General features: G+C 45.6%; 1 long non-coding RNA gene and 1 other non-coding gene across 2 annotated transcripts; one reads left to right on the top strand and one right to left on the bottom strand.

Annotated features, from left to right (window-relative positions):
* Positions 1–344: 344 nt before the first annotated feature.
* Positions 345–418, bottom strand: trnai-aau (transfer RNA isoleucine (anticodon AAU)). Its single transcript has one exon. It is a non-coding gene; the product is annotated as a tRNA-Ile (tRNA).
* Positions 419–5,914: 5,496 nt separating this feature from the next.
* On the top strand, positions 5,915–8,231 carry LOC114766283 (uncharacterized). The gene is made up of 2 exons (XR_003742770.1): positions 5,915–6,024; positions 7,200–8,231. It is a non-coding gene; the product is annotated as an uncharacterized LOC114766283 (long non-coding RNA).
* Positions 8,232–9,056: the final 825 nt, after the last annotated feature.

The following is a 9,056-nucleotide window of genomic DNA, read 5'->3' as shown; positions in this document are numbered from 1 at the left end:
CATGATGAAGGCTGCGATTATAATTCCTTTGCTCTCTCTCTTTGTTTTTGATGGCTCATTCGTGACTTTTTAGAATTATTTATTTTAATCTAAAGTAAAGTGAATAAAGTGAAGATCACATGTGATACACAGCAGCACAGCACACCGTGCACACAGTGAAATTTGTCCTCTGCATTTAACCCATCACCCCAAGTGAGCAGTGGGCACCATGACAGGCACCCGGGGAGCAGTGTGTGGGGACGGTGCTTTGCTCAGTGGTACCTCAGTGGCTTCTTGGCAGTTCAGGATTCGATTACGGGGCCACTTCCTTAACCACTAAGCCACCGCTGCCCCTAAAACAATAGCGGCCAGTACGGGGGTCGAACCCGTGACCTTGGTGTTATTAGCACCACGCTCTAATCAGCTGCGCTATCCGGCCACTCCCAAAGTGGATTTAGCGCTTTTTTCTGCATATTGAAAGTGACCCCGCAGCTCCTCCTCTGCCACACGTGCCGGAGTCGAGCGCGCTGATTGCGAATTCACGGCGAGCCGCTCAACATATCAAATGGAAACGAGGGCCCTTTACGAGCCCGGAGCTAATACAGATTCCGACTCCCTCCGCCTTTTAAGAGCCTGAAGGACAGAAGCTGGCACCTTCACAAGGCAAACAGCTAGACAATCAGATGGCAATTAAGATGCCACTTTTAGATGAACCATAAGAGGCGTTTTGGTGATCGCTGTCTGGAGAGCGCTGTACGGCGCGCCGCACGTGCAGGCGAGGCCGCGATAAATATACGCGCAGCGAAACGCTCAGGAATTACGAGGCTCCCACGTATATATATATTGGTCGCAATGTTCACAGATGTTTTAGCCTTCCGCTGCCTCTCTAATCGCCGGTGAATCGCCGGTGAATCGCCGGAGGCGGCGACTGGATGCAGGGGACCCACCCGAGATGAGGGCTGCTGGGGCCTTTCAAAACAGGCAATGATGCACAGAAGTTTGATAAAGTGATAAAGTGAAGTGATTGTCACTTCTGATACACAGCAGAATTGCACACAGTGAAATTTGTCCTCTGCATTTAACCCATCACCCTGAGTGAGCAGTGGGCGGCCATGACAGGCGCCCGGGGAGCAGTGACACCTCAGTGACACCTTGGCGGATCGGGATTTGAACCGGCAACCTTCTGATTAAGTGGCCGCTTCCTTAACCGCTAGGCCACCGCTGACCTAGGTGGTCATAAAGTTTGCTTTATCTAAAACTTTGTGTTTTAGTTAAAAGAATGACGTTGAGTTCCGCAAACTAAGAATCTTACATTTATTAGAACTCCATTTACATGCACACATGGCATTCTGCTGTTATTAGGAGGCAGGCAAATGATAAATGAGGACCATTAACTATGTTAATTAGAAGTAGTCTGCAAAGGAAACCATGTCAGGCCTGAAATAAAAACAGTAGGATGAACCAATTCCGGTGATTCACGCCGCCTTTGCAGATCGCCGCTGTAATGCCACGCGGGCTGGAGGTGAAGTCGGGTTTTACAGAACTGAAAATCCCAGAGGAAACATACGGACAGTCCGCAGGGTGCCAGGGGTAAGGCGTGCACCATACAGTCCACCTTGCGAAAAGAAAAAGAATACTGTCTAGTAAAAAGGTAGTGATGCAAGAATAACAAAACTGCTACACATTTACATTTAAGGCATTTACCAGACGCCCTTATTCAGAGCGACTTACAACGTGCTTGAGTTCTGGTTCATTAGGACCCCCAACTATGAATACAGACTTTTTATTCACTCTGTTCTTGTTTCTATACAGAAGTCAGACAATAAGAAGGTTACAAGTTCATCTAAATATTCTCTAAAGAGGAAGGTCTTGAGCTGCCGTGTGAAGGTGCTCAGTGACTGAGCTGGAAGTTCATTCCACCACCGAGGGGCCGAGATGAAGAAGAGTCTAGATGAGCGTCTTCCTTTTACCTTCAGAGATGGAGGGACCAGGCGAGCAGTACTGGAGGCTCGGAGTATACCAGGTGCAGTGCGAGGTGTAATGAGGGCTGTGAGGTAGGATGGTGCTACTCCATGTTTGGCTTTGTAGGCCAGCATCAGTATTTTGGACCTGATGCGTGCAGCTACTGGGAGCCGGTGGAGGGAACGTAGCAGAGGGGTGGTGTGGGACAATATGCATTTTGTAGCAATAAACGGGTGACGTTTCAATATGGAATATTAATAAAAAAAAACAAACAAACTGAGATTTCAGTAGACATACCACAGGCATTTTATTTTAACAACCTACTTTGCTGTAGGTGTGGCCAGTAAAGGACATCACCTTTGAATAAGAAATGGACTTCGTTGTCTGTTACGTCCCCGGTCTAGGGTCAGGGACATAACAAATGGGACATAGGAGTATAAACTCCAAAACGACGTGACAACACTTAAGGCTAATACTTTATTACAAACAAGGACATTGAAACAACAAAACACACACAAAACAGGTCTGGGCAGTCTAAGTCTTGTCTTCTGGTCACAATCCTTCACTTCACCAACAACATTCTTCTCTCACACCAACATTCTCTCACACCAACATTCTATCTTCACCAACAACATCCTCTTTTCTTCCTCACACCACATTCTCTTCTTGTCCCAAAACAGCCGCCATTTTGAGTCCTCTTCCTTATTACAGCCCACCAATCATGGCAGGAAGTGGGAGGAGTCCAATCATGGGTGGATGAGGAGCCACCCTGCAACATTACAGAGAGAGAGAGAGAGAGAGAGAGAGAGAGAGAGAGACACACACACATACAGAAAACACCCATAGTCTGCCACGGGACATCACATTGCCATATGATACAATCAGTAATCAGTATTTCATATTTCCGCCTTCCTTCAGTGGACCTTCTGCAAGTGGCGAAAAAACAAAATCTATTTTCACATAGAATTTAGTTTCTGCTGTTTTAAACAAGAAAGCTGCTTAGTCAACTTTATTTTCTCATAAAGCATGACAATGCAGCTCCGGCAGCTGAGGTCAAATGACCGAGTTATACAAAGAACAGCGTTGGAAAATCTAAAAAAAAAAAAAATATATATATATATATATATATATATATATATATATATATATATATATATATAAATATATTCTTGTATTGTTTACACGCTGAAATATTAATGACCCCGGGCTATTTGTAGCGATGCCTCCTACAGGTACAAACATCCGCACTGTTTGCTTCCACTTGGATAAATTGTCCGGAATGACTCCAGTTCCGCATGCTGCAGCTCATTGTCTGATTGCCGAGGAAAGTTTGTCAGCCGCGTTCCGGGGTATTTAGTCTGCTTGCCAGAGTTGAAAGTGTAGAAAAACAGTCTGAAAATGGTCCCACAGTTAAAACAAATGTCTCGAACCCGAGCCCCCCCCCAGCTCCCGCCCTCCTCCTTTTTTCCGTCCCGGGCCCGGTCTGACAGCTCGGCCCTGTTTCGCTTGGACGGGGTCCTGGTGGAACAACATTCCCCGCATTTTCGACAGGAAACTCCTGCAGCTGCCTTCCATTAAGGAAATCGTGAAGAGTTTCGAATGAACAATCCTGTATTGTCAGGTACAATTACACCCCGAATCCGACTCTTTCCTGCCTCTCTCTGCTGAACGAGGAGAAATGAAAAAAAAAACAAAAAAACGGCCAAATCCCCACGCTGCTGACGCAGGTTTCGTTTACCAGCGGTGCAGTGGGTTCAGTGGGAAAGGGCGAATGAGAGTGGGCCAGTAAAACCCTCAGACGGTGTCAGAGACGGCACATTTATGGGAGCGCATGGGGGTCACCGGTGCACGGACCGGCTATTCCGGTGACCTTTCGGATTTATACTACCCCGTAAAAGCAGGTTTAAAAAAAAAAAAAAATTCTAACCGTGATTTAATTGTCAACTCCCAGGTTGCAATCGATTTATGACTCTGAACCCTGAACCCCCTTTTTTTTGGGGGGGGGGGGGGGGTCAAAATCTGGGAATTGTTGACACAGGGATGTTTGCAGTCTCGCACTCCGACTCCCAGACTATTATGACTGAAAACCTAACAAATGATGCAATGGCTCATGCCAAGATCGGGGGAGGTTGGGAAAATAGTTTATCCCTTGTCCCGGTTCCCAGCTGCGCTTTCCTGAAAAAGTACATCTTTTTTTTTTTTAAATTTGCTTCCTGCTCGCTTTTCGGATCAGGCCATGGATGAATGGGGATGGGCTCGGTGTTCTTTTTCGTATACTTCCGGTCACCCCCTGCTCCCGTATTTTCCAGGGGGAGTCCTGACGGCGTTGCATGGCACCGGAACGAACGCGCGGAGCGGAGGCCACCGGTGCTTAATCGGGAATGATTTATTGAACGGCGCTGCCTCGCGGCTGGCCCGCGGCCGGCCTCCTAATCGAGCACCTGGTGCTGCTTGGGAGAGTTAATATGATATAAATTGATACCCTGGCAGTGGCGAAGGTGGCACGGGGGAGCCGGCGCGGGCCCAGGCCAGGCTCCCGGCGGAGCGAGGCCAGATGCTCCGGGTGTTTGTGTGTGTGTGTGGAGACGTGAGATGACAGGTAGGCCCCACTCGAAGCCTCAGATGTGGGTCAGCACCCGAACGTCCTCGGCCGCCAAGGCTCAGTTTCCAGTCGATGGCAAAAGCAGACTTGAAAACCTCAGAAAGTAAATAAATAAATGCCATCGCGCCATCGCACGCCATGAAACCGTTTGCCAACTTCTAACATATGGGCCGCAGCTGATTATTTAACTGCAGTTTAAGTTTCTTTTTTTGTGACGCACACAGCTGCGTGACATCCAGGGTTTTGCAGGAAGGGGGGGGGGGACAGTTTAGCACGTCGCACATGGAAAACATTTCTTCTTTTAGTTCCCACTTTTAACCGCCGAAATTTAGTGCATCTGAGAGACGCGGCAACTCTGACTTCCGCTGGTCTCACGATGCGATTCGATTCGATTTTCAGTCACAATGCATCCCAGCAATTTTTCTACATCATGCATGCGTCAAATACGTCAGTGAGATGAGAGTTAAGGCCTCGTTCACATGGCGTCAGGTGAGCCAAATCATGGCGGCCACACGGCATTCAGTCGGCTACGACTTTTGGATGTTGCCAGGTTACGTTGCATGCAACGTTTTCTAGGCGTGTATTTCTGTTGAAATCCTGACAAGCTTTAAACAGCGTCAAGAGAACGACAGTGAAATGGCAATTAGGGTGGTAGTAGCCTAGTGGGGTAACTCACTCGACTATGAATCAGAAGACCCAGGTTCAAACCCCACTTACTACCATCGTGTCCCTGAGCAAGACACTTAACCCTGAGTGTCTCCAGAGGGGGACTGTCCCTGTAACTACTGATTGTAAGTCGCTCTGGATAAGGGTGAAAATGCCAATTAAACGCATCTACAAGGCTCAGCAAAAATGTCTTCGAACTCTTACCCGGAGCGGCGCTGTACTCTCTGCATCGCGATGCATCGATTATGAGATTAATTTAAACCCCCCTACCTCTAACCCACCCAACGAGACCCCCGCAAAGTGAGGCGAACGCATGCACTTCTGCTTGTGGCCCTGGGGTGGGCTTGGAGAGGGGAGTCTCGAGTCGGAGCGGCGGCAGGACATGCCTTCACCGCAAGTCATTTGCTGGAAAAAAAATTGAACTTTTTTTTTTTTTTACTTCTCGCTCGGCGCGGAGCCTTGCACAAACATGGGCAATGAAAGGCTCTGCCTGTTATCCTCTTTTCGTTTTTTTTTTTTTCATTTGGAGAGAAGACAGGAGAAACAGCGATGGAGGTGGAGGGGGGTAAAAGAAAGAGTTCATTCTTCCCCGGTCCCCCCACTCCTGGGGATGTCTCGGCCTTGACAGCTCACTCCCACAAATGAGGCTGTCTGCCAGGTCCAATCCTCAACTCCCATCCTCCACCTCTCTCCCCCTCGCCGAACCCCAACAAATCAGGTGGTGAATATACAAAACCCGCACCGGCTGGCAGTCTGACTGAAGATCAATGGGAAAACCGCAGGCCTCACGTCACCAGACTCGAAATCCGTGGCACGTGAGCTTAACCTGAATTATCTTCTGCACGCAAACGTCTTCTCGAACTCCTCGCGCGTCAATGCGGGCCTCTCGGGGCTTCAGAACAAAGCGGCGCACATCCAAGGATGGGCTTCCCTTCCCTCGCGCCGATTAGAATTTCAAATTATATTCCCGATTTCACTGCCTTGCATGAGATTTCCGGCGACGCTCGGCCCTGTGATAAATAAATGTAGCTCTGAAGGCTCCGTGCCGATGGTGGGTCCCGTGGAGGAGGGGACTTTAATATGCCATGATACAGATTTTGCTCATTTATAAAGAATCGTGCACATTTTAGTGTTCCTGGCCTCAGACTCTTCATGCACGCTTAGAGAGCCCAATCCTGTTAAAATGTTTACCGGCGAGGTGAGGGTTGATGGCTTCTGATACGGCTTTGCTGTTTGTGCGCACGTGGAGAGTGGGATTTATCTGATTAGGCATGCTTTGTGCTGGCGAGAGCCGAGTCGTGGGTAAACGGATTGAAGTGCGGAGATTAATCACAGGGGGCGTGATACAGACAGGAGTCAATAAAAGAGGCACGACCGGCACGAACAGAAGGAACAATGGAGAGCCGGTATCAGAGGTATCAGCAGCCAGTGCGGCGTAAGCAAGGCAAAGCATTCAGGCTCCGTTAAAAGGGTATAAAGGGTGTACGTGGCAATAAACATGCACACGATGCGTGTAAGAAGGAAGGAAGACGAAAATAGAAATATATCCAGTAGGTCCCGGCTTGTGCCGTTTGCAGGTTCAGTCTGGTATTATATATAATAATAAAAAGTAGACATCCAAAACAATTACTCAAGTAAAAGTACAAAAGTATGTCAAATTCAAATTTTATTTGTCACATACACAGTCATACATGCTATGATATGCAGTGAAATGCTTTTAGCGACTGCTACAGACCACAGTATTGCAAATATTGCAAGTATACAATGAACCAATATGCAAATATGGCAAACATAACCAAATATTACACCTTTATGTCTTTAACATAAAATACATATAACAGGTAGGGTGAGATATAGTGAAGATATAGTGAAGTGTGGTGTAGTGAAATGTAGTGATAAAACTACTCAAGTACTGAATAACTGTTGGTCTACATTTAACAAAATGTTCAAAAAAGGCTAAAATGGTTCTTTCTGTAAACTTTGGTTTTAGCCCTGGAGACGGTCGCATCTGCCATTCTTCATTCCATGTCCGTGCTGTGTGACGAGTTTGTGCCGCCACGGTTTGTATGGTCATGTGACTGCATGGCTACGTCTGATTGGTGAAACGGTGTCATGTCTATGGTGAAACGTGTCTGTTCTACCCACTTTAAAAAGCGTCTCCGCATCTGTTAAAAATAAAGCATATAAATGGTTTAAATGTAGCAAAGCAAGAGTTGAGTTTCTAATTCATTCATGTACTCTAGTAAAATAAAAAAAGTATGACATTGTAAATCTACTCTTAGAGGTAAATTTTTTTTAAAAATAAGTTTCTCGAGTAAATGGAAATTGTTACCTCTCATCTCTGACAATGACACATATTTGACGTGAGCATTTATGATGCTTCTATGCTGTGAACACGACACACATTTTTTGGGTTTGTGGCCATTGGCACTTTTTGCTTTGGTTTTTGTTTATTGCAGTATCATATTGCAGTTTGTTGTCCTCTGGTCTATGTGCCAACACTGCAGGGAGAAGCTACCCCACGTTGGAACAAAGCATAATAAAGGCATATTTTCAAAAGTATGGCAGACGTTCAGACGCCAGTGTGAAAACCATCTTCTTTGAACTGGGCAGCATAAGGAGACATATTCTGTTTTGTAATTATTGTTAAAATACCAAAGTTTGCTGAAAAAGGGGGTATTTACTCTATGCCTGGGGTGGCCTGGTGGCACAGTGGTGACTAACAGCTAGGGGGGACTGGATTTGGGTCCCTGCCTAGGTTCTCTCTGCACACAATGGGTTTCTTCTGGGTGTCCTGGTATACAAAACATGCAGCTCTGGTGAACTGGCAACCCTGAATTGTCTCTCTGTGTGTGTTTCTTGGGTTTGTTCCTGCCTGGCACAGAACACAGACTCCCCCGTGACATCGACATGCCGGATGGATGCACCCATGATTAGTAATACATTTTACTTAGTAGTAAAAATGTAATATGCAAAAGTGTATTGTTTGAATTCACTAAACATTTTATATTCAAATGGAAAAGTTTGTGTCTGTTTTTTTTTTTACACTCGGGACTGCATTGGATGCATTTTGTCTTCTGAGAAAAAAATGATTCCAATTTCATTAAACAATATTTTTTTTTCCCACAAAATTCTTTAGCTACTAGTGAAAGCCTGCTGCCCGTTGCTTGACCTGCTGAATTCCGTTTAGTGTTAGTCACCAGGCCATGATCGAATAGCCTGTAATTGAATTACTTTGGACTTAGTTGCTTTTAAAAATGAAATTATTTTGGTTGCTTTTGAGAGTGTCAGGTCCCGCCACACCTTCACAAATAGTTTCAAGATGCTGTAGTAAAACGGCTTTTTTTTTAAACATATTCATATATTTCTTAATTATTCAATGTTAAAAACGTGAAAAGTTTTTTTTCATATTATTTTTTATCGCATTACTTATAGTGTTATAATGGAGCATTTTTCTCTTGCTAACAACATGTATACATGGACGTTATGGCGCGTGTTATTAATTTCTTTGGCATCTTCTAGTACGACACAGTAGCCGTTTCGTCTGTTTTCTTACACAGACAAACAGAAAGAGAGAACATAAAATTTACAATTTGCTAACGTTTAAACGTTTAAAATCATGCTGTCTCCCCGCCAGACCAATCAGCCTCAAAATAAGTCACGTAAAAATGTCCAGGTCACTCCTCTGTAGATTTTTACAAGGTGTGCTGTAAGTACTTTGTGTGTCACGCCATGTCCCAAATTGGTGTTTTTACGCCCCTAAAACGTCCTAAATGGAGAAAGCGAGAATAGAGGCCTGGCTAAATAATGGACGGGTTAGTACAGACCTATTTTTACCCAGTCTAAC

The sequence above is a fragment of the Denticeps clupeoides genome, chromosome 16 (genome assembly GCF_900700375.1).
Source record: "Denticeps clupeoides chromosome 16, fDenClu1.1, whole genome shotgun sequence".
In the NCBI taxonomy this organism is placed as follows: Eukaryota; Metazoa; Chordata; class Actinopteri; order Clupeiformes; family Denticipitidae; genus Denticeps; species Denticeps clupeoides.
This window is presented reverse-complemented; position numbering and strand designations above follow the sequence as displayed.